Below are 25,048 nucleotides of genomic sequence, written 5' to 3' on the forward strand. Positions count from 1 at the left end.
CGAGAAACAGAGAAGTGAGACTGTGAGAGAAAACAGAGGATATTACAGCGGATTTGCTGTAGGTTGTGTCTCTTCATTTTGCTGGATAATAAAAAGTAAGGACTGGCTGTTCGGGGTGGACGTAGCCCAAACTGGGTGAACCACGTATATCTGTGTCTCTCTTGTTTTGTGCGTTTTCTGTGTTTATATTTCTGCAATATTTCATGTGTTCCATTGCTCCATAATATATAATTTTCTAACATACTCCTCATTGTCTTAAATTGACCATCTTATCATGAACAACGACCACAATGGTCACTTTCCAGCCTGTCCGCGTAGCAGCATATCCCCTTATTCGCTACCGAGATTCCTACGATAGACTCGGCCTACGCGAAACCCTCTTTCCATGCAACTCTCCTGCAGACTCGTTTATAGTCTCGCGCCTTCTTTCAACTGCTTGGAGTGCTAAGACTGTGCTTCGGTCAGTTAGTCAGATAGCTGACCCACTCGTGTAGGGCTTCAGGTGACTGCAATTTATTCATCCTGGGACGGGCTCTCCATTAAGCTTGACGATTTGGACTGCGCCTCTGCCTGTGACCTCTTTCACCACATATGGTCCCAACCAATGCATTCGGAGTTTTCCAGGGAATTTTTCAACCTTGCTGTCATACAGCAATACTAAATCATTTACTTTGAATGTGTGCAACTTGATATGGCAATCGTGCCAAGCTTTCTCGCGCTATTTCTATACCTGCTAATGGAATCCCGCCAGAAACCATTCTTCCTCACGTTCTTCCTGTTGCGCGAGCCTCTCTTCCAAGGTTTTGTGGTCTGCCATTCCTGTCATCGCTGCTCTTCGCAAACTAGGTATAATGTATTCCATTGCCATGGCGGCTTCCGTGTCGTAGACTAACCTGAAAGGTGTCTGACTCGTCAATTTATTGCAAGTGGTTTTGTATGCCCATAAGATGGCAAGTATGTGCAAATCCCAATCGTTTTGCTGCGCGTTACATACTTTAGTCAACACAGTCTCGAGAATCTTGTTGAATTCTTCTATTGTCCCATTAGCTTGCAGGTGGTACGACGTACTTTGCTGATGATACACCCGAAACTCCTCAGTGAGTGCACTGATAGTTTCATTTAGGAAGTGCGTTCCGTGGTCACTCATTAGAATATTTGGGCATCCAAACCGTGTCAACATGTTGTCGAATAAAAATTTTGTAGCTGTAGCAGCCGTGCAGTCCTTAACCGGCTGTGCTTCTGCCCATCGAGTTAGGTACTCTATCGCGGTGATGATATAGTGCGCACCCATCTTCCCTGGAGGTTTGATGGGCCCCACAAAGTCTATTACCCATTTTTCAAATGGCTGCAGCATCATCTGTGTATTGAGTGGCATCTCATCCCTTTGCAATGGTTTCCCAGCTCATTGACATACGTCACAGGCCCGACAGTATGCTTTCGAATCTTGATGTAGAGTTGATCACCATAGTCCGGCACGAAGAATCTTTTGTGCCGTCGCTCGTCCTACATAGTGTCCTCTTGCAGCCCCCCCATGTGCTTCTATGAGGATCTGCCCTCGTTCAAATTCAGGTACATATCTTCGTAATATCTCGTTGTTTCCCATTTTGTAGAGGTGCGCTGCGATAATAGAAAAATATGTCGTGCGTACCACCAATTCTTTCTTTTTTTGGACTGAATATCCTTGCGGCATGGTTCCTGTGGTTAAGAAATGGATTATATCTTTGAAGTGGTCGTCCGCGACGCGCACTGCATAGAGTTGTCCATCAGGTAGTCCCTCCTCCAAATTTGTTGGCTCCTCACCGTTCTCAATTCATGATAGGTGATCTAGTATGCATTTAAGCATCCCGACTTTACGATGACCTCGAAGTCATACTCTTGAAACAGTAACAACCATTTTCATATGCGCCCCCCCAACACAGGCTTGTTCACTAGGTATTTCAACACGAAATGATCGATATACATCTTGAAGTGCCCACCAAGTAGATAGTGGCAGTATTTCTGGAGTGTGTATACCATTGCCAGTCCCTCGTGCTCAGTAGTAGAGTATTTCTTTTCGGCTTTGGACAACTACCGACTTGCGAATGCGATTGGGTGATTGATGCCTTTTGCACCTTCCTACATGAGTACAATGCCTAGCACGATACACGACGCATCAACATGTACATGAAATTCGATGTCCCATTTTGGGAAAACCAAAATGGGAGCGGATGCCATTTTTTCCTTGAGAACCTCCAGACTTTTCTTACAACCATCATTCCAACAATATGTAGTGTCCTTTTTCAACAATTGTTCCATTGGTGACGTGATTTATGCATAGCTCTTAATAAGCTTTCGATAGTAGCCAATGTGCCCCAACGTGGTGGGTAGTTGTTTGACACTTCGCAGTTCTTCCAGATTGAGAATGACAACAATCTTCATAAGGTCCACCATCAGGCCTTGTTTGCAGACCACATGGCTGAGCAAATTTCCAAAGGGGACAAGGAAGGTGCACTTCTTAAGGTTCAACGCAATCTGGTGTCGACGACAAGTATCTAGCATCAACTGTAAGCTCGCTATATGGTTTTAAACTAACCCAAATACAGTCCAGTCATCGAAATAGACCTCCAAAAAATTGTGGCCACCACTACGCATGAAAATATCGCTGGCACGTTCTTCAGTCCCAAGGGCATAACAGTGTACTGAAAACAACCCCATTTAGTTGTGAAGGTTGTCTTTCTCCTATATTCCGGCACGATCTTGATCTGATGGTACCCTAAGAACCCATCTGTGAATGAGTAAGCTTCATGTCCACCAACATTCTTCAATACTTCATCTGTAAATGGCGTCGGGAATGGATCGTGAAAACAGGCATCATTAAGCTTCCTGAGGTCCACGCAGATTCGAATTTTGCCCTTCTATTTTTTCTCCTGCACTATCATAGGACTCACCTAGTCGAATCCTTCCACTGGTTCAAGAATTCCTGCTGCAAGCATTTTGTCCAACTCTTCATGGAACTTTTCCTTATACTTCGGATTCAAATGGTAAGGCCATTGCTTAACTGGCTTTGCGTCCGGTTTTAGAGTAATCTTCATCATTCCTAAGTTGCCAAGGATCCCCTTTAACTCTATGATTTTAGTTGGGAACAAGTCTTGATATTCGCGAAGTAACTCGATGACCTTATCCACCGTGGCATCATCCCAATAATCCCCAAGCGTCGCATACTTCGGCTCCGCATCTGTACCAATTTTTACCTGCTTTGTTTTCAACGGTGCAATGATGTCGGGGTCCTCGATTGATGGTCCTCGAACTTCACAACTCCCTTCAGTTTCTGGAATATTAATATTTTGAGGGTCATCATCATCATCCTCCACTTGTATGTTGTAACATTCTAGGGCATGGCTTAACTGAGGTGACCATACTGGTTGAGCTATTTCCCGTGGTTCCTGTGGTATTTTGAAAATGGCGGCTTTCACAGCTTGCAGCGCATCATCAATAGTATCCGCCCATGGGTCTTCAAATGAGAATTTTAACAAAAATCCTTCGTGCAAGACATCCCATTCGCCCATACCATGTCGGAGTTTTGTCTCGGTATACCAGTTCCTTGGTATGACATCTAGGGTATGATAGAATAAGTGTACCCATTCAGGCTGAGGTTCTTCTCCATAGGCCTTGGTCCATTTTGTGAGGTGCGTGCGTGGGTCATCGCGTCCGTCACATTTCTCGGTTATTCGTAGTTCCAGTTTCCCAAACTGTAGCCACATCATCCTCCTACAACCGCACCAGTTTTCAAAGTTTTCTTGATGTGTTCCCAACCAACACGCAAGTGTCGTACACAACGCCCTCTTCAATGCATCGAACCATTGGTGCTCTGGTACTACGCTCTCAAACTTGTTCAAGAATTCATCCATCGTAGTCAACCCATCATATGTCGGTAGATCTCAAGCCTAGGCTGTTATGCAACACATTGATTTAGTCATCATATTACAATTTAGCGTTGTCACTTCGCTCAACTAATTGTGCCAGCATTCATCTTCTTCATCTGAATCTGAAGGGCACGAACCTACACGCTCCCATGAGACCCTTCCATCTGCAGTCGCATTTAGCCAATCCTGGTCTTGCATAGTTATATTATAGATACAATCCAGCTCATCGTCGCTTCCATCTTCGTGCACGGGTTCAGTGTAGTGCTCTCCTTCAGTTGGATCCAGCAAAAATACTACGTGTAGGGACCTTTTCTCGAATATCATCTTATGCTTTTTTAGGTTGATGACTCCATTCATATCCGTGGCCTAGTTTATTCCTAGCAATGCGGGGTAAGGGTTACTGTCATCCACAATCTCTATTACCTCAAAGTCTGTCTGCGTGCTCGCACCTTCAATATCCACTGTTACCCCTTGCAATCTCCCCATGGGCAAGATATTTTGTTGGTTTGCCATCCGTAATTGAATAGGAGACCACTGTAACATGGGCTTGCCCATGCGTTCCCATGTCTGCTTTGGTAACACATTCGCGTCCGAACCCAAGTCTAAGATTACCTGATCCATTTCATACTTGCCAATCTGCACCGTCAATCTCATTTCCCTCCCGGTGCGCAGTGCATGCCTTCCCAATTTCCGGACTATGCGCGGTTCACCTGACCCTGCGCACCTAGCGATCAGCTCTTGTAGTCCTTTGACTACCTTATTGTCGCGTAGCAGTTTCATGCATGTCTCTAAAAAGGTAGTTAGCATAGAAGGATCCATTCCTGTCTCTGGTTGATCTTTACTACCTGAAGTAGAGGCCTCTGTGAAGCTCTTCTTAGCTTCCATAAACATCTCCTTTGCGCGTTCCAAGTCAAACTCAGGTTCCTTTGTAGGAGTCTTGCGAACCCATGTATCTTCCTTGGGGTACTTCCCCTTATCTTCCCTTGTGGTCGCGCCACTTCTGCGCGTCATGTTCACGTTAGGGTCTTCTTCACATGGTTCGGACCTCATCATTTGGATATTTTGAGTCAGAGTAGGCTGTAGTACTGTTATCGGGAAATCTAGTGTCCACTTGGAGCTTCTAGTCCCACTAAGACTGGTAGCTGTCTTAGAAACAAACAAACTAAAACTACTTTCACTTTCCTTTATGAGAAGTAGATAAGAGGGGAACGAAGGACACCAACCTCAGTCTTGTGCTTGGTTCCTTGCTTGGTTCCTCTCCCTTTTGACAGATCTTTGCCACTCTTCCTTTGTCTACCCAGCTTCAAAGAGCACCTGTGGAATCAAAGCAGCATAACACTATCCAAGAACAAGATCTAAAATCATAAACAATATAGGACCAGATATATATTGACAACACAAATGCATATATCAACAAACATACAAGAATGTGGAGGAAAACTTGAATAGATTTATTAATATCAAGAATAGCAAAGAGGATTACAACCAATTGTTCTAACCCAGCGTCATCCTCTCAGCATGAAAGCCCTTCTTCACCTCATGAAAAGCTTAGATCACCCAACACTATGATGTTGCACCAAGAAACTAACAACACTTCCTTACAAGATACAAGATTCCAACCTCTGGATCTCTGGGATGAGGGATCCATATATAGATGATTGCAGGGGGGTGAGTTATCCTCTGGGTTTTTGATTAGTGTCCTCTCTCTGATAGTTTTTGATTCCACTTGGAGATTGATGATCTCTTACTCATCCCCGGGCGAATTCAGAGAGGCAAGTGTCATAGGAGAAGTTTCAAGAAGATTCTGTGTCGATCCACCTTGCAAATTGTCTCTTCCATTTGTCTACTCTCATTCATTGTACCCTACAGAAGGGCTATCCAGTATGCATCGCACCTTTTACACTGAGCAGGTGAGATGCATCACACCCTCTGCACTAGGCAGTCTGTATGGTCTAGTTTTGACCAGTTCTGAGCAGTTTTCTATGGAGAACTTCTGGGAGATGATGTAATCAGTTGACCTTGTTCTTTTAGGGTGTGAAGCAACACTTTTAGGGACATAGGATCCCTTGGTTTATGGACATGTATTATTGGGGTTGTAGTTCCCAAAAATGTCTATAACAGTTGCCCCCTAAAGCATGAGGTCATTAATCTTTTGATGTCGGGTGAAATGCTTTATCATGAGGATCCGAAGTTTTTTCGAGCTAGAAGGCGACCTGTAATAAGATACAATACAATGCATTATCTTCATAATAATTTTCATGATCTATCTGAGGCAAGCATTCCCATGCTCAACTTTATAAATTCATTTTCATGTACATAAGATAGACAATTGTCTGTGTGTAGACTGATGATTCCGGTAGAGCCATCATCCCTTGATTCAGATGATCATCTGTTCGGCAATGATTTACATTTGATGTCTTTATTTTCCTGAATATATCACAGCCCGGATGGATGAAACTAGATCCGGGGTCTTCAAAACCTGTCCAATCCTTACTCGAAGTACAAGTCGATCCATGTGAAAGATGTTCTCGAGTCGAACATGGAAAGACATCGCCTGATTACCAGCCAATGATGTAAGCTGTTAACAGGCGCGAGAGGAATCACTATAATGATGATGACCCTCAAGGTACTACAGTACAATTTGTGTGGTGTGAAAAAGGGACTTGGCATCGAACACCACACAAAATCTTTTGGTCGAAGGCCATTGATGTAAACCTGTCGCCGGAAGTGAGAAACTTGCCATTGAGGCATGCAAGCTTCAAAGTACTGAAAGGGTTGTTCCTAGGCTAAATTCTTGGATAATGAGCTGATGTCGACAAGAAGCGACCCGTCGTAGGAAGGCCTTAATGAATCCCACATCTACAACACAAAACTGAGCAAATGATTTCGCAGGTGAAAACAATCTGATGATATAGGATTCAGGGTGGCGGTCATGAAAGAATGGAGTGTGAATGTATTGCAGTGGATGAGACACAGGTGAATTCTCTAAGCGACTTCTCTTGAACATACTGCAAACGCTGACATGGATTGGTAGCGTTAACCCAAAATATGGATGGTGCGATGGACCAATGGCGATATGACCAGTGAACGGAATAACCCAACCCGACTCGGACGTGGAGTGAAAGTGTCATGTTCAAGAGCGACCTTGCTACCAACAAATTTTCTTTAAGTTTTCTTCCCAATTTTTCCCCAGTCATTGCTGACTAGTACCTCTTTATTTTTGTCAAGCTTGAGGAGGATAACATATTCTTGTTCTATAATTTCCCTTCGGGCAAACCTGTCGCTATATTTTAATGAGGCTAGCGACAGTGAAACTCGTTCTTGTTTGCATGGACAAGTTTGTCGCTATTTGGTTTTAATGAGTTTAACGACAAAGATAACTCGGTCCTTTTCAATTTTAGAGAGTCTGAAAGGGACGTAAAGGAAACTCCAATAATCCTTTTTCATCATATAATCCCTTAAGTCCGAAAAAGTATAAAATAATACAAATGGATGAATTTTCGGTAATTTTAACGAGCCGAACAAAACAAGCACTCGATCTTTTTGTGTAATAATTCCTCGGGTCCAAAAAGATTAAAATCTAGAGGAGGGATAGCACTTCTGGTCACTTTAATGAGCTGGAGAGGCCAATTGCTCTGCAATTTTTTCATATTTTACGAGTCAGATGAAAAGAGCTTAAAGGAGACTTGTTTTTTGAGGAACGAGTGATAATTTCGGGCAGCAGCTGATTCCAGGTAAGGCTTGGAATTTTCCAATCACGGCAGTGTCACAAGGATGGCTAACAGGATCACTCTTCGCAGTTGTTCCCAAAAGGGGTAAACAATCAAATGGAAGTGAATGATTGGCTAAAACAGAGTGGAGGTGATGATGAGAACACGACCAGGGCGTAAAAGCTGATGATAATGCATTGACAATGGTTATTTACCAGAAATTGGTTCATTTTTTAATGAGCTTAAACTCTAGGGGAAACATTTGCCCATTGCTTATTTTTTAATTTTTAATGAGCTTGAACTCCACATAAAAACTGCTCGTGGCGGGTTTATTTTTTAACAAACTTGAACCCTATGGTAACACTGCTCGTGCCAATCGTATAATAAGGATGTCTCATCGATAGGTTCAATTTTTAGGGAGCTTGCACCATTCAAGACTTTGCTCTACTGCCTCTCGTATGCAAGCTAGGAACGACCAACTACGCTCCTCTACTTAACTACCAAGATCACTACCAAGGTTAGGTAGGAAAATTTTTCCTTTACTTTGCTGGTGCCATCTGGACCCTGCGAAGATGAATGGTCGACTCGACCACTCACCTGACGTAGGCAATTGAAGTCAGTGGAACCATAGAGTTAGCATTATTTTGGTCGCTTTTCACTTGTTCACAAAAGGTTTGCATGCCCTCAGGTATACTGAAGTAGCGTTTCCAGGTTACCATATGAAAGCTCTCCATCCGCGTTGCAGACAAAATTCTTCCTTGGCGATGTCTACCGGAATAGAAAAAGGTGAGTGGCGCGGTCGCCTCCACTCACATAACTTTGACGAGGGAATCTTATTCCAATCTAATCCCATTTTACTAAATGGACAGGTGTGTCAAACTAGTCATATATCCTCCGTGGAAACCTACCCTATACCCAAGGTTTTCCTGTTGAAATAGACCAGGGTGCATGCCCCCTGGGTTTCAGTCATATCCTCCCGAATCACTCGCGCTCTTCAGGTGGACGGACTGGAGATTGATGAGACATTCCTTACATGAAAAGACCATTTAGGGATGGTATTTGACTATTTTCTATGTGTGAGCCGGGGAACGAAAGCTGGTCTATGAGCTTGACCACTCATCCTTCATGCGGAAAACACATTACTCTAAAGAGTGAGGAGACAATGGATCCCATGAAATAAATATAGTCACACCCAAGGAGTAGATTATAATCTAGAGATCCTTGGACTACTATTACGTTCATGTGAATGGTTTTCCTTCTCAATGTTATCGGCACATTGGGAAGGATCCATAACGTTCGATTGGTTCCTTTGTCAAAGCCTGTCAAATTTCTCATCTCAGGCAGAAGCGATGGCGAACCAAGCACTTTCCAAGCAGTCGAGGAAAGGATACTCATAGAAGCCCCTTCATCTATGATGGTACCAACCATGACCATTTTGTATACTTGTGCAATGATTCGGAATGGTACACTAGCCGGTAAACGGGGTCTACCTAGTAGATTCCAATCGAAGGAAAAAACTAGGTTGCTTGGAGGTAGGACTGAATAGATGGCTAGATATGACTCTGACGAGCTTCCTTCCTACGGTAAAGGAATGGGTAGACTGCCCCCATGTTCATCGGAGTCTATGTTTAAGAAAATAATTTGAACGGTGTTGTTCTTATTCTCTCCAGTGACTGTATCATCTGAAGATGGACCTTCTAAAGGCAAGACCGGGTCAACTTCTGCCTCGAACTTTTGACTTTCGTCTGGTGTGGATTCAGATGGTTTATCTTCAATAATAGATGCTTCGACCTACCAAAATGGCGTGTCAGTCGGATTTTCAACTAGTGATGGACTTAGCAAGAGTTTCTTATATCCAGGAGCAAGCCGTAGTGGTGAAACTAGATGGTCGTCCAAAACACTTTTAGCCTCATCTAGGAAGGGACAATGATGGACGATGTGATCACCTTCACACAGTTTACAAGGAAATTTACATTTCCTTTTTTATCCAAATACTTCACTTTCACTAGTTGACGGTGTACTTTCAACATGATCCTCAGAGGTTGATGACACCGGATTGTGCAAACGAGGAGACCAGTCCCTTAAGATCTGAGGGATGCAAGGACAATCTCGATGATAGTGGTCTCCTTTGCAAATGACACATGGAGATTTAGCCTTGGACGGTGCAGTGTGTGGATTTTCACTAGACGATGCCCGGTTACCCCTTTTCGCCTTTGGCTCCTTCTTCTTCTTCTCTTTATTCTCCTTCCCCTTCTTCTCCCTCTTGGTTACTTGATTTTTGGCTTTACCAGCTTCATCAAGCGAAGGGGAAGGAGGAGAGGGAGAATCAGACGAAGTAGAAGGTTGGGGGGTAGCCTTGGTATCATCTAGTTGCTGACTTGATTGCTTAGAAATCATGGTGTTCTGAACAACAGAGATCGAGAAGAGCCATACGAGCAAGCCGATTGTCAATCTTGGAAGTGACAATGTGGCCATATGGGGTGCACCAACATCTCCCTAAGAGGAGAAAGGACTAGGATTTCCCCCAAGGGGAAACCCTTGGTTGGTGGACTCCATTTTTCTCAACCTAAGACCAACGCGAGAATGGTGATCTATTCCGATTAAAATAAATTTTAGACGCTTTGACACAACTTGTTTTTTCAATTTTTAAGAGTCCAGAAAAAACAAAAGATGACTCTAGTCGCCTTCGATTTTTAATGAGCCTGAAGTGACAAGTGCTCAGATGGACCTTTTCCTTTAAGGAGTCTGAAAAGGAACGAAAGAGACTACTCTGGAAATCTAGATAGAGGGATTACCAAACCAATCGCAAAACTGCAGAATACTTTTTACGATACGGCAGTCAATCTTCCCGAATGCTGTGTTCAGTGCATTGCGATCGATAGGGTGGCAGACACGACTTCCTATGGATAAAGGATATAGCCTATTGTGGTCTCCCAATATATACTCGATGGTACGTGGGAGCACAAGTCCATACTGGCACTTGTCATCTCAAAGAGGAGGAATCACCCAACCAACAATGAAAGCGATAGTTACCAGGCTTTATGATGCCGGAATACGTCTCTAGCCTAGACTTCTAGATGTTGTGCGTTAGGTTCCAAAGCGTTTTTATGTTCATTGAATTTATTTTACAGTTGATCTTTCTTAAGAAATTTGCCTTTCAGGTTCACCACGTGACGTAGATATACAATTCCTAAAATGCAATCTAAGATGATAGGCAATCGTTTAATCTTCTTTATGCAATGAAAATCCTAGCTACTAAAGAAAGAGAGACGACATTCTTTCAACATAGAGCAGAGAGCACACACTAGATGCACTGTCCTAAATCAAACCAACAAGCAGTCTAAATGCAAATGCACATGCATGTATTTGTTTTCAGCCTTCTTAATGTGTGAATGACAAGAAGAATGTTAAGTACAAATCTAAATTATCTTTTCAAAGCGACAGTACTAACAAGTTTTTTTTCAAAGACGAAAGGAAGATAATGATGACACTTTACTATTTTGAATTGAAAACTACTTTTGACACTTTAAAAACTACTAATTCAAATCAAATACAAGAGTAACTGTATAATCAATCATCCAGAACAATAGGATTCTCTTCTTGGACTGAAAACGACACTTGCGACACTTTCAAATCAAGAAACGACAGTTCGATTACACTACTTCTTTGTAAAAGAGAACTGAAAATGGCACACAATACATAAAAACACTTACAGTTCTTTGTACAATGGAGGTGGAATAATGGAAAGGAAGGGGGTTTCCACAGTGGTATACCGACTACAGACAGCAAAACTCCTGAATAGAGCTGAAGAGAGTGAAGAAAAAACCAAAGTCTAAAGGCAAAATTAACCTTTTCTGATCATCGCACCTGTTACACATGGAATCCAGTATGCATCCCACCTACTGCACATGGGAGGTGCGATGCATACTGATATCCTTGAAGAGAGGGTGTGATGGTACTAGTGTGAGACTTTTACCTGGATTTTGATCACAGTTTGTAGCTCAGTTCAGGGATTTAGGCTAAGTAAGTGATAATCAGTAAATATAAATCACAGGGGTTCATCTAATGAGGTTACTAGAGCTACCACTAGGGAAATTAGGATGTTTTCAAATCGATTGTTCAGTTTATAAACAAAACTCGGAGATAGATTGAAGCAGCGTTGATCTACTTTACACTTGTATAACAAATGCAATTCGAAGGCTAGCTGGCTTAACTTCAGGCTCCGTCTGTAAGTTTATAACACAAACAAATATAGAAAAGCAAACAAGCTATTTTCTGCCCAGCGGAGTCACCATTTTGTTATCGGGAAATCTAGTGTCGACTCGGAACTGCTAGTCCCACTAAGACTGGTAGCTATCTTAGAAACAAATAAACTAAAACTACTTTCGCTTTCCTTTATGAGAAGTAGATAAGAGGGGAATAAAGGACACCAACCTCAGTCTTGCACTTGGTTCCTTGCTTGGTTCCTCTCCCTTCTGACAGATCTTTGCCACTCTTCCTTTGTCTACCCAGCTTCAAAGAGCACCTGTGGAATTAAAGCAGCACAATGCTATCAAAGAACAAAGATCTACAATCATAAACAATATAGGACCAGATATATATTGACCACAAAAATGCATATATCAACAAACATACAAGAATGTGGAGGAAAACTTGAATAGCTTTATTAATATCAAGAATAGAAAAGAGGATTGCAACCAATTGTTCTGACCCAACGTCATCCTCTCAGCATGAAATCCCTTCTTCACATCATGAAAAGCTTAGATAACCCAACACTATGATGTTGCACCAAGAAACCAACAGCACTTCCTTACAAAATACAAGATTCCAGCCTCCGGATCTCTGGGATGAGGGATCCATATATAGATTATTACAAGGGGGTGAGTCAACTTCTGGGTTTTTGATTAGTGTCCTCTATCTGATATTTTTTTGATTCCACTTGGAGATTGATGATCTCTTACTCATCCCTGGGCGAATTCAGAGAGGCAAGTGTCATAGGAGAAGTTTCTAGAAGATTTCGTGTCAATCCACCTTGCAAACTGTCTCTGCCATTTGTCTACTCTCGCTCATTGCACCCTACAGAAGGGCTATCTAGTATGCATCGCACCTTTTACACTGAGCAGGTGAGATGCATCGTACCCTCTGCACTGGGCAGTTTGTATGGTCCAGTTTTGACCAGTTCTGAGCAATTTTCTGTGGAGAACTTCTGGGAGATGATGTAATCAGCTAACCTTGTTCTTTTAGGGTGTGAAGCAACACTTTTAGGGACTTAGGAGCCCTTGGTTTATGGACATGTATGATTGGGGTTGTAGTGCCCAAAAATGTCTATAACAAGTACCCCTTTCTCGTGCATTTTTGCAATCAGTGTCGAACAATCTACCATTTCATGATCAAACTGCTCATAGTACGGACAAGATATTCTCATTGGGTTGGTACAATCGCGAGCGTAGTGCCCTGGTCCTCCACAATTGTAACAGATTAACTGTTTGTGGCCCCTTCTGGGCCCCATTCCTCCTCGTCCTCGACCTCACCCTTGAAATCCCCCACATGCTATTATTGCGGCTGGATCGAGGCCTCACGTTTCTGTCTGCATTCGATAAGTTGGGGTCCTATCCATCATTAGCTCATAGCTCCGACATGTCTGCTCATCGTGGCCCACTGATCTACAGAAATTACAAAACAGCTGCTGCGGAGTTTGTGTATACTTCTGCAATAGGTGACAGTTGTCCGTTGTGTGCTTTCCTCCCACCTGACAAATCGCGCAATAGAGCGTGGGTGCCGCACTTGGCCTTGCCTGTGCCTCTAGTCTCAATGGCATTGGTCCCCATCCTGCCATGTAGTTTGTGAATATCGAATAATGATCCTTATCGTGGCCCTGGCCCTTACATTTTATGCACCACACTTCTTGGCATGCTTTCGGCCGGGGTGCCCTGTCCTACTTCAAACCCTGCATCTCCAAGCATAGGTTTTGTAGCTGCATGTGGATTTGTTGGACTCCCAACCCCGGATCTTGCATCAGTGTTTCATGCAACCTCATCTCTATTTCCAATGATTATGCCTGGGTTGAGAGCTTCTGTTGTGACAGTGCCATCCTCAGGTGTGGTGTCAAAGATGCCACAAACCACGCGCGGTGTTGCGCATCAGTCAGTGTCATATTAGCCTCGCGAATCGTACTTTTCAGCCTCTGATCCAGATTTCAAGGGGTTTCACCTTGAAGCATTGTGATCTATTTAAAACCCAATAATTGACTGTGTATCTGACTTCGGCTAGCTAAACTCTCTATTCAGCATTCTGAATCTCTGCTATTCCTGCATTTGGGTGATCATTCGAGTGCTTGATATACCATGTCAGTGTGCGATCCTGCAGTGTGCTTACCAATGTGGCCTTCTTAATTTTGTCATCCGTAACCTCATGTGCTTCCCACATAGCTCTTACTACGAACCAAAACTGATCTGGATCTTCATTCCCTACTCCTCTGAATATAGGTAGCTTGATCGCGCTTGCCATGCTGAACTGCGGGTTTGGTGGAGGTGGGGTGGATGAAGATGGAGGTGAATTAGGTGAAGTGGGTGATGGCGTAAGTGGAGGTGATAGCTGCGGAATGTGTTGCCTTATCAAACCGACCGCACTCCTCAAAGAAACCCAATCGCGCTCTTCCTCGCTCTCTCGTGAAGGTGAAATTAAAGGACTGTTCCCTAACCCTTCGATCCCTTTGTAGATCTTTCCACTCCACATTGCTCCACTCATTAATGTATTTGCATAACCCTCTTTTCACATAACAACATATTAATCCAGGTATTCAGGGATTTGATTTACCTACATCGCGGTCCCTTGAGAAAATGTCGTTCTGCTTTACTATAACTCACAGTTGTATCTATCGCAAACTCAGTGACAAAACCTCCTATTATCTGGTCGAGCCAATAGTCCACAACCTGTTCGATCTTATCTTCTGATGCCTCTAGTCTGCGTACTAAATTTGTAGTCCACACTATCAGTTGATCGAGCTTGCACCTTCCCTGGCTATCGGCTAACCTCACGATCCAATCATACAGCTCTGAAGAGAAGGCTGTGAAGAAGATCTCATGGATTTCCATATATATGTAGTGATCCAGCCACCTCTTTTTAGATATCTGTGGAGTTCTGTTTTCTTGTATCACTAACTTGTGAAGCTTCTAATCCAACAAATATTCAATTTCCTTCTTTGTAGGGTTCCAGTGTTTCGACATCTTACATCCCTTAGGCAGATCCCGGTCCCGGCAATGGAACCGTTTGTTGGCTTATTGGGGCCTGACCCAGGTTTAGAAGTGTTTTAGCCAAACAAATCCCGAAACTATTGACCCTTTCGGCAATAGCCCACGGAGCACAGATTGAGGTCTCACCTGAGGTAGTATGGGAGGGTGCTGGAACTAGGTTTCCGCACCCTTGGGATGTCTTGATGAGGTTTGGAGAGTTCAAAAACGATCTTTTACACTTGCATTGTTTCGCGCAGCTATCCGACCTTGGCATAGCCCTTGTATCGAGCGTGAAGAGGCGCTATCTAGATCCCTTACCCTTAGTATGTTTTTTTTATAGATCTGACTTAATTCAGTAGTCTTTATCAATCATTCAATATTCGTAACACGTGTGCGCAAACATAAACCTTAAAGAGATGCCTAAAACCATAACAGAAGAATAAACATGCAGATCTATGAGTAGATGCACAAAATTTCAGAAACACTTATCTTTTATTAATCTTCCGTTCTAGTACAATCCAATTCCACCCTGCGCACTTAGCTACAGGGGTGTGTGCACACAGCTGCGGACTCTACCAGGCCTCTGCGCACACAGTTGTAGAGCCTACTTTTACTACAACAACCGACAACTCGAACTTACAGACTCAGAGCGAATATCACTTTCAGAAACCCATATACTTAAGATATGAATAAAAGCTACGTTCTACACTTAGAGACTCGCTCTATTTATACATTCCCATGGTCCGCGGACCATGGGTAGGGCGACACCTTCTAGATTAAATTACAATATTTTAGGGCAGACTACCCTTTGACTTGACTTATTACAATTCATGCTCCGCGCACTTCGCGGAGCCTTTACAATACCATTACCCAAAATTGTGGGTTTTAAACCCCAAAACCATTACGCGGGGGATCCGCTACCCAAAAATCCCCAAGGGATCATAAGACCAGGTAAAACTTGAATTTCATTTGTTTCAAAAGGAGACTTGCTTCATATGCTACTACTCTGGTATTGCAAATAAAAGGTCCATTCTCATCTCTTAACTTAAACTAAGACTTCTTCTTAGCTAACACAAAGTGCAGCTCATCCATTTTCATCATCTGCCTGATGTACTCTAATGCAAAAATCCGAATTGGCAAAAACTTAGGAAGTTTATATGGAGGAAGCTCACATGCATATACTCTTATATCTATGTAGTTTTTATACAAGTACTAATCTCCAGTGTTTGTCTACTCACTGAGGTGGATAATTCTCTTGATTTAAAGAAAATCCTCGGAACAACATCACTATTGAGCAAGCATGAAACCATATATAGGAACTAATTGTTGTAATCACTGAACAAAAATTCATTGGTCTTCTTCCTCACCAAGGAAGTCCAATGAATTACAAATTGAGGATTAACCTGTTCATCTAACTTTTGTAATTGAAACTAAAATGTATCTACCTGATGAAATAAGAATAGGTATACAAGAACTAAATGATACTTAAAAGATCCTTCTGTAGAAAACTTTAAGAATTGATCACGTATTGCGCATGAGAAAAATTTACTGTAATTGAAGATCAATAAAGGTTTTTCACCTTTTTGACAGTGCTTGATCTGCCAACATTCAGGGGATCCCTGGTATGAAGTCCCAACTAGACCTCACACCATTTGGTGTACGAGTCCCATCCAATATGATGGCAAAGGTTTTTCACCTTTTTGACAGTGCTTGATCTGCCAACATTCAGGGGATACCTGGTATGAAGTCCCAACTAGACCTCACACAATTTGGTGTACGAGTCCCATGCAATATGATGGCTCATTTGCCATTATCTTAAATATATTCCTTAGATCTTGCTCATTAGCACATGAGAGTGGTATACTTAGTCTTCAAACAGCGAGGTTCGTGTGCCTAGTGAGTGCTTAGTGTCACTTGTGTCAAATTTCTTTCACTACAGAAGGGGAGGGTGAGAGTGAGTCTCAAGTCGAAAGGGAGTAGTCCAAACTTAGGTAGAGACACACCACACAACACAATCTGCGAATCTTCTAGTGGAGTAGTCCACACGGATGTGACAGGCGCATACACAAAGGTGAACAAATAGCATGTACAACACCCAAATGAGTAGTCCAAATGAGTGAGATGGTCATTATAACAATTTTACAAGAATGAGTCAGTCTAGTTTCCAAAGGAATAGTCCACATGGGCGAGACAACAATAACAACTGATACAACACATTTCCAACAGCATATGCACTAAAAAAACTGAAATAGTTCAACTATCTTAGAACAATTTAAAGAAACATGCATTACAAGCATCCAAAGAATAGTTTTACAAACGAATACAATACATGTGTGAAAACGTGCTAGCCTCTGACAAGCTTTTGAACTAAGTTAAAGTTCTGAGACACGTTCGTACACCATACATCACTAGCCCCAGTAGTGGAGCATTAGAGCCATTGCTCACTCCTCAAAGAAAAGATTACAGACTCTCAAGGCTATGTGGGAGGATCCAAGGTGAAAAGTACTTTATTGTACAAATGAGAGGGTATATATAGCCTAGGGTGAAACTGACCCTTGTGACTGTTTGACTTCTCTCATGACTATTTGACTTACATGAATCTTTGACTGACATGACTCTTTGACTTCATCCGTGGGTCTCTTGGACTTCCACGTTACATTAAATTGATTACAACAAGTATGGCCCATAGTAGTGATGTGGCCGAGATGACTCATGACAGGACTCGACATAACATTGTTGGTATGCACATGCTGGTTGTGTTGTCCGTGTTGAGGTGATGTGTTGTTAAGTTATGAGTGTGCTCTTGTTGTATCATATCTTCATCTCCGCATGATGAAATGTGCGAGGTCTTTGATTATATTGGTGTTCACTTGATGGTTCATGCATGTGCATGTGTCTCCTTTGCTTGCTACTTGGTATGCTTCATGTGTTCATCCAATCGCGAGCAAGTATTCTAGAATGCGCTCCTTATTCATCCCATTCATCATCTCACCATGTCTCATCCATGTACCTATTTTTGCAATCTCATGATGAGACAACATCAAATCCAGAAATCCCCTAGTCTACCATGATGCATTGTCTTTTGTTTTTGGGTGTAGGTGACCAGGAGAGAGGGGAAGGCTCTAAAACAGCGTAGAGCACATGTCAGGCTGGAATGCAAGGCTCTAAGGCACTATCGAGAAAAACTATGCAAAGGTCACTAAGAGGCTAGGTTGAGAAATCCAGGACAACAATGACATCTACGAGATATGGCTCAGCTGGGAGCAAGAATTGTGAAGTTTTTCCGGGGAAGGCAGCACGGGGAGTAGGAGGCACTCGCAGTGAAAACTACGCAGTTTTCTAGACGAGGTCGGGATCGGGCTGCGGGAGCCTACTGGTCAGAACTACGTAGTTATGGGAGGTAGTTAAGTAGGACATGATTGCATTGTTTCCGTGTTGAGTGGGGTGTCGGGCATCAAGTGGATTGTCAATGAAAACTGCGGAGCTTTTAGGAGGAGTGGAGAGTAGGCTAGCAGGGGACTGCCTGGAAAAGCTGCACAATTTCCTAGGGCAGTGCAGTGACAGGAAGTGAGTTCCTATCCCTCATGTCTACGCATTTTATTCAAGTAGTGCATGTAGGCAAGTTGGACAGCTTCTACGTAGTTTTGGAGATAAGTGTAGCCCTGGGTCACTACTCAAGTCTAGTTCGTTGGTTGACTAGTGGGAGGCTTGATGGATAGGCTTGTGGGGAGCACAAACTGAGATGGCTTCTTGGGAAACTTTTGTGTTGTTCTGGGTGAAAGTCAGCTGTGTTGATTCTAGAATTGTGCATTGCAGAATTCCTGGAGGGCAGCCTCAAGCTCTACACAATTCTAGGAAATAGTGGTTGGTCACTGAGGGATTAGACTTTGTAGTAAAGATATTCGGAAAAATGGCCAAGTGTGTGAGTGAGTGAAATCGTTTATACATGACCTTACGAACACACACTCAACATGACTCGACAATAAGACACTTCAAACCAACAAGCCAACATGTCTCAGTGTGACTGTCTAAAGGTTAAGAGTGGCAAGTACGACAATTGAGATAGATCATAGAACGACTATGACGACACTTGTGTGACATTGTTTACAACTTCGTGTGTGATAAAAAATGGATCCTAAAAACCTTCCGAGTCTTCAAAAGAAAAAAATTATCGCAAAAGGATGGACTTTTAGAAATGGCGGACTACACTATTGGGCTTGAAAAACATGAAGAAATGGCCAAAAACAGAGTTATCGGAGGCTTAGATAGTGATGCACAGGAGCCATCGGATCTGGCCAATCAACATTCCAGATCCAATCGGCATATCACAATCGGCGATGGCAAGCGAAGGCTATCGAAGGCTACCACATAAAGGTTGCGACAATGATCAACATGGGTGAATGAGGACCATCAATCAAGTGCGCAGATCGATGACCCGTGTTAACCCGCAATATCGCATCGAAAAAATACAGTGGAGCACTTATACAAAGGCCCAGGACTATGCGATGTGCGATTGCGATATCGCAATATCACATCGGAGTAACACAAAGGGGCGGGGCCGATACATGCAACTACGATAGCCGAGCCCGGTGGGATTATAGATGAAGCTTAATATATTTTGAGTTCTGGAAAACGGGTTTTGCTATGTATTTCACATTTTCGTTAAATAAACAAAATATAAAGGGAATGCACCCGATATGATGAATCCGGACCCAAAAGGGTTTATAAATGCAAATGTATATTGTTTGAAGTTCGCCATAAAGCCATTCGATGGTATTTTCAGTGTTTTAATGTATTTTTACAAATACAAAGGAAATGTGAATTGGGCGATATAACAGACCTGAAAGGGTTTTATACGCAGCGAGATGTGTTTTAATTTCCATAACAAGCGGGATTTCGGGCGGGTTGTAGGCGGTAAGTGGTATTGGCTGGGCTCCACCTGAGTCCATACATTGGCCACCACGTGGCTAGGCATCAAAGAGAGAAAACCACCCTTTTCGGGCGGGTAATCTCCATGCGCGTTAGCCACTCAAAATCAATAATAACCGTTGATCAAAAATCACTTGCAATCGCGCCCAAAGACAAATCCGAAGGGAATATAGGGCGGAATTAATGATTTTTGAAGTCTGATAGACTGCGTTTGGGCGGATTTTCCCATGTTTTAGTGTATTTCTCTATGTAAATAGAGAATGACTATTCTGAGGATTTCAAAGGCGCTGATGGTCCTTTCGTTACAGAACAGGTGGCCACCATCCCTGAAGGCGTTTAGAAATGATTGCTAGTGCTCAGAGGGGGATTTGAGCAGACAGAGGCCAGGAGCCAGAGAGCCCAGAAGAGGAAACGAATAGGTAGCGCCAATTGGCTTAAAAGCCACAGAAGATAGAAGACAGGGACAAGTAGTGCTAAGATAGAGAGAAAACAAAGCCAGAGAAGGAGAGAAAGAGTCTATGTACTCAGAGAGGCTTGAGGGATTCAAGCAAACTCTTGTTGTTTTGTATCTGTTGTGTTGAGACTCAAATTGAGCTCACATTTTGTAAAACTTTGCTCTTGAAGACATAATAGAGAAGTCACTGCTAAAGGCTGGACCAGGAGATGTAGCCCAAGAGTTTTGGGTGAACTCCATATTGAACTTGTTGTGTTATGTGTGTTTGTCTATTATGTTTCTTTAACTGCTTCCTTGTCTATGTTATTCGCAATCTTATCGATCCATTGCACTAAGTAATATAGGAAAATCCATGCACATGAGTCTGTAATACCTTAAAAGTAATCTAAGATCTTCATTTTTAGATCAAGTGGTATAAGAGCTTTAGGTTTGCTAAGGTTAGACAAGCTTGTGCTGGATTGTTGAATGCTAACTAGGTCAAGCTCAAATTAGGAGAAGGAGAACTGGTTGAGGCTAATCTAGAAATTAGGAGAGTCTATCCTAGGAGGAAAATGGTAGAACAAGTCCCATTGGAATCAGAATCTTAATTCATGGACAGTTTCATGACTATGAGAGCCATGGTAGAGGAGATGTATCGAGAATTCAAGAAGGGTCAAGGTGAAAGAACTTCGACACCCAAACGAGATAAAGGAGTAGAGGAACCTTCTCTAGATGCCTCAGAGGGCAAGGGGAAAGGGGAAAAGCTTCCTCCATCATCTCCTCCACCATCACCTCCATCATCCTCATCTCCTAGCCCTGAAAAGAAAAAGAAGAAAACATCTTTGATTAAATTAGATGTAAAGTTTGATTTGCCAATCTATGATGGAGAATTAAATGCAGAAAAGCTAGATAACTGGATTAGACAGATTGATGTATATTGCAGGGTGTAGAACATTGATTCAGAAAGGAGAAATATTCAGCTGGCTAGCCTTCGCCTTGGAGGAACTGCACTAGTGTGGTGGGAAGGCAAGACACAAGCTGATTTGAAGAAGCATGGTAAAGTTCTTTCTACTTGGAATGAATTTGTTTCTGCCATTAAAAAAGAAATTGTCCACTAGCTTATATGCAGCAAGCAATGATGAGTTGGCAAACTCTTCGCCAATTAAAGGGTCAAAGTGTACAAAGTTATACCCAAGAATTTAGAAAAAGAGCTTTAACTCTAGGCATTTCTCTAGACTCACCTAAAACTTTGTTGAGGTATATAGGTGGTCTGCATAGCTATTTGAGGCACACCATTCTCATGTTTAACCCCACTAGCCTAGATGATGTATTAGTTCATGCTACACATCTAGAGGCTAGAGGCAAGAATGTGAACCCAAATATTGGGGGATCATCAAAACCCTCTACAATCAAGAACAAGGAAAAGAAGAAGCAGAAATGGAAAGAGAGGAAGACAAACACTGTACAGAAAGACAAACCTTCATGCACTCACTGCAACAAGGATGGACACGATGATGAACACTGTTGGTCTTTGCATCCGGAGCTGAAACCCAAAAAGTTTGGTGGTAAGAAGAAGAAGACTGTTGCTGCTATTCAGAAAGACTTGGGGTCAGACTCAGGTGATGAAACAATAGTCACAGCTACAGGTATAAAAGGTAAAAATTTTGAAGCATCTACAAGTAATTCTACTCAATCTATTGATAATGAAGATAATGAGAGGAAAAGACATGAGCTTTTTCATATTAGGGTTATTTCCAAGCACCAAAAGATTGATACTTTATTTGATAGTGGTTCACAAGTAAACTTGATTTCTGAAACAATTGTAAATAAGTTGGGCTTACTAACAACACCTCATAAGAAGCCATATCCATTAGGTTGGGTATGTGATAAAGCAAAGCTACAAGTGACTAGACAATGTAAACTTAGGTTTGCTATTGGGTCAAAATTTGTAGATGAGGTTGAGTTAGATATAGTTCCCTTGGATATATGTGGTATTGTTTTAGGAAGTCCTTACTTGTATGATAGAAAAGCCATTTTCTATAGAGCTGAAAATAAGTATCAACTCACTAAAGATGGAACATAATACATTGTAAGAGCTCATAAACTCAAAAATAACTACACTCCCATAAACTTAGGGTAGATGAAAAGAATTGCAAATTCATGCAAGCAATTTTTACTAATGGTTGTCAAGGAAAAGAACCTTGATAAAACCAATGTATTTGAAGGCTGTGATGCTAAACAAAAAGCTGATTTAGAAAAAGTTGTTTCAGAATATGATATCCTATTTCAAGAACCTAAAGGTCTGCCACCCAAAAGGGAAATAGTACATGATATTCATTTGCAGCAAGATGCTCCATTGCCTAACATCGAAATGTACAAGTTATCCTCTTTAGAGAATGTAGAGATCAAGAAGTAGGTACAGGAGCTGCTTGATAAAGGATTCATAAGACCAAGCACATCACCATGCAGATCTCCAATCGTGTTGGTGAGAAAGAAAGATGGTTCGTGGAGGATGTGCATTGATTACAGAGCATTGAATAAAATAACGATCAAGAATTGTTATCCTCTTCCTCGCTTTGATGATCTATTAGATCAGTTGAAAGAAGCAGTTTACTTTTCCAAGTGGGACTTGCGTAGAGGCTATCATCAAGTCAAAGTAGCAAACAAGATGCAAGGAAGATTGCTTTCAAAACAAAGCAAGGGCTGTATGAATGGCTGGTTATGCCTTTTGGCTTAACTAATGCTCCTGCCACTTTCATGAGAGTTATGAATGATGTGCTCCGACCTTTTATTGATGATTTTGTAATTGTATATTTAGATGACATTCTTGTTTTCGGTAAAACATGGGAAGAACATTTGAAGCATGTAAAGCAGCCTTTAGATGTTTTTAAAAGGGAAAATCTCTATGTGAAGTTATCAAAATGTGAATTTGGAAAAACATCTTTAAATTATTTGGGTCATATTGTAGGGGGTGGTGAATTGAAGATAGATCCCTCTAAGGTTGAAGTCATTGTGAACTGGCCTAAACCCAAATCTGCTACAGAAGTTAGGAGCTTCGTACGAGCAACACAATATTGGAGAAAGTTTATTGCTAACGTTTCCCTGGTTGCAACTCCCTTAAATGCTTTAACAAGATTGAATAAGGTGTTTCAATTGGGAGGAAAACAACAGAAAGCCTTTGACACCTTGAAAGAAAAAATTAGTACAGCACCAGTACTAGCACTGCCAGATCTTCAACGACCATTTGAGATTGAAACATATGCCAGTGACTATGCCATGGGAGCAGTGTTGATGCAACATGGTCAACCCATATGTTATCATTCTGAGACATTTACTTCTGCAGTAGTTAATTATCCCACATATGATAAATAATTGTATGCATTAGTGTAGAGTGTGAAAAAGTGGAAACATTACTTAATGGGCAAAGAAACAATCATTCATACAAATCATCAACCACTTCAATATTTGCACTCACAAACTAAATTGCAGCAATCAAGACACTATAGGTGGATGGGTTTTCTACAGCAGTTTCATCTTGTCATCAGATATAGGAAGGGCATACACAATAAGGTTGCAGATATGTTATCCAGACCAATCATAAATGCATCTACTATACTTAAGCATAACAGAAGACAGGGACAAGCAGTGCTGAGACAGAGAGAAAATAAAGCCGGAGAAGGATAGAAGGAGTCTGTGTACTTAGAGAGGCTTGAGGGATTCAAGCAAACTCCTACTGTTTTGTATTTGTTGTGTTGAGACTCAAATTGAGCTCACATTTTATAAAACTCTGCTCTTGAATACATAATAGAGAGGTCACCACTGAAGGCTGAACTAGGAGACATAGCCCAAGCGTTTTGGGTGAACTCCATATTAAACTTGTTGTGTTATGTGTGTTTGTCTATTATGTTTCTTTAACTGCTTCCTTGTCTATGTTATTCATAATCTTATCGATCAATTGCACTAAGTAATATAGGCAAATCCATGCACATGAGTCTGTAATACCTTAAAAGTAATCTAAGATCTTCATTTTCAGATCAGTGTGTGAGTGCAATATATGTTTACATAGCGAACACAACTCATACACATAAAGGAAAACCTTCAACATCAATAGAACAAGGTCGCAAGCATGACATAGAAATCAACTTGTTGAAGACGACAATTGGTTAAACAAGTGAAAAGGAAGAAATGCATGTAGAGGAAACACATGAAATGAATTTTGTGTTTGCACACATGCATGTTATCGAAGACAGGATGATATGACAAGGAAAAGTAGTCCTGCAAAATCAACTAAGAGATGTACTTCGAAAGTTATTCTTTACTTACCATACTTACCCTAAAGATGATCGTGCATCTGACGGATTTTGCATGTGGTGCTAATCTTTTTCCATCACTTGGTCTTTTGTTCCTTCTCCTCAACTCCTTGGGAGTGATATTAGCATGTCACATTTTCCTGTAGTCACTAAGATATAGATCAGCGCAGCTTCAGTGGGCAGTGACTACTGCCGGAATCAGGCCCTGGGAGGCCCATCTACGCAGTTTTTTCATGCAAGACAGACAGGACAACTTGGACAACACTGCGCAGTTTTGAGGCACATGACACTGCTACGGGATGGGGTCTTGGAAGGAAAAATCTGCATAATTTTTTAGTTCAGTGCAGCCTGGGAAGCTGAGAAGCAATACTCTGCAATTTCTCAATGCAAAGAACTGTTGTAGGATGGGTTCCAGGAGGACACATCTATGTAGTTTCAGGTTGCAAGGTAGATTGAGCAACTGAGGGACAATACTGCACAGTTTCTATTGATAGTGGGTTTCGGTTGGGGTAAGGACACTGGAGAAAATCAC

The sequence above is a fragment of the Pinus tabuliformis genome, chromosome 6, assembly GCF_031772625.1.
Source record: "Pinus tabuliformis cultivar Carrire ecotype Pingquan chromosome 6, CPIR1, whole genome shotgun sequence".
NCBI classification, from domain to species: domain Eukaryota; kingdom Viridiplantae; phylum Streptophyta; class Pinopsida; order Pinales; family Pinaceae; genus Pinus; species Pinus tabuliformis.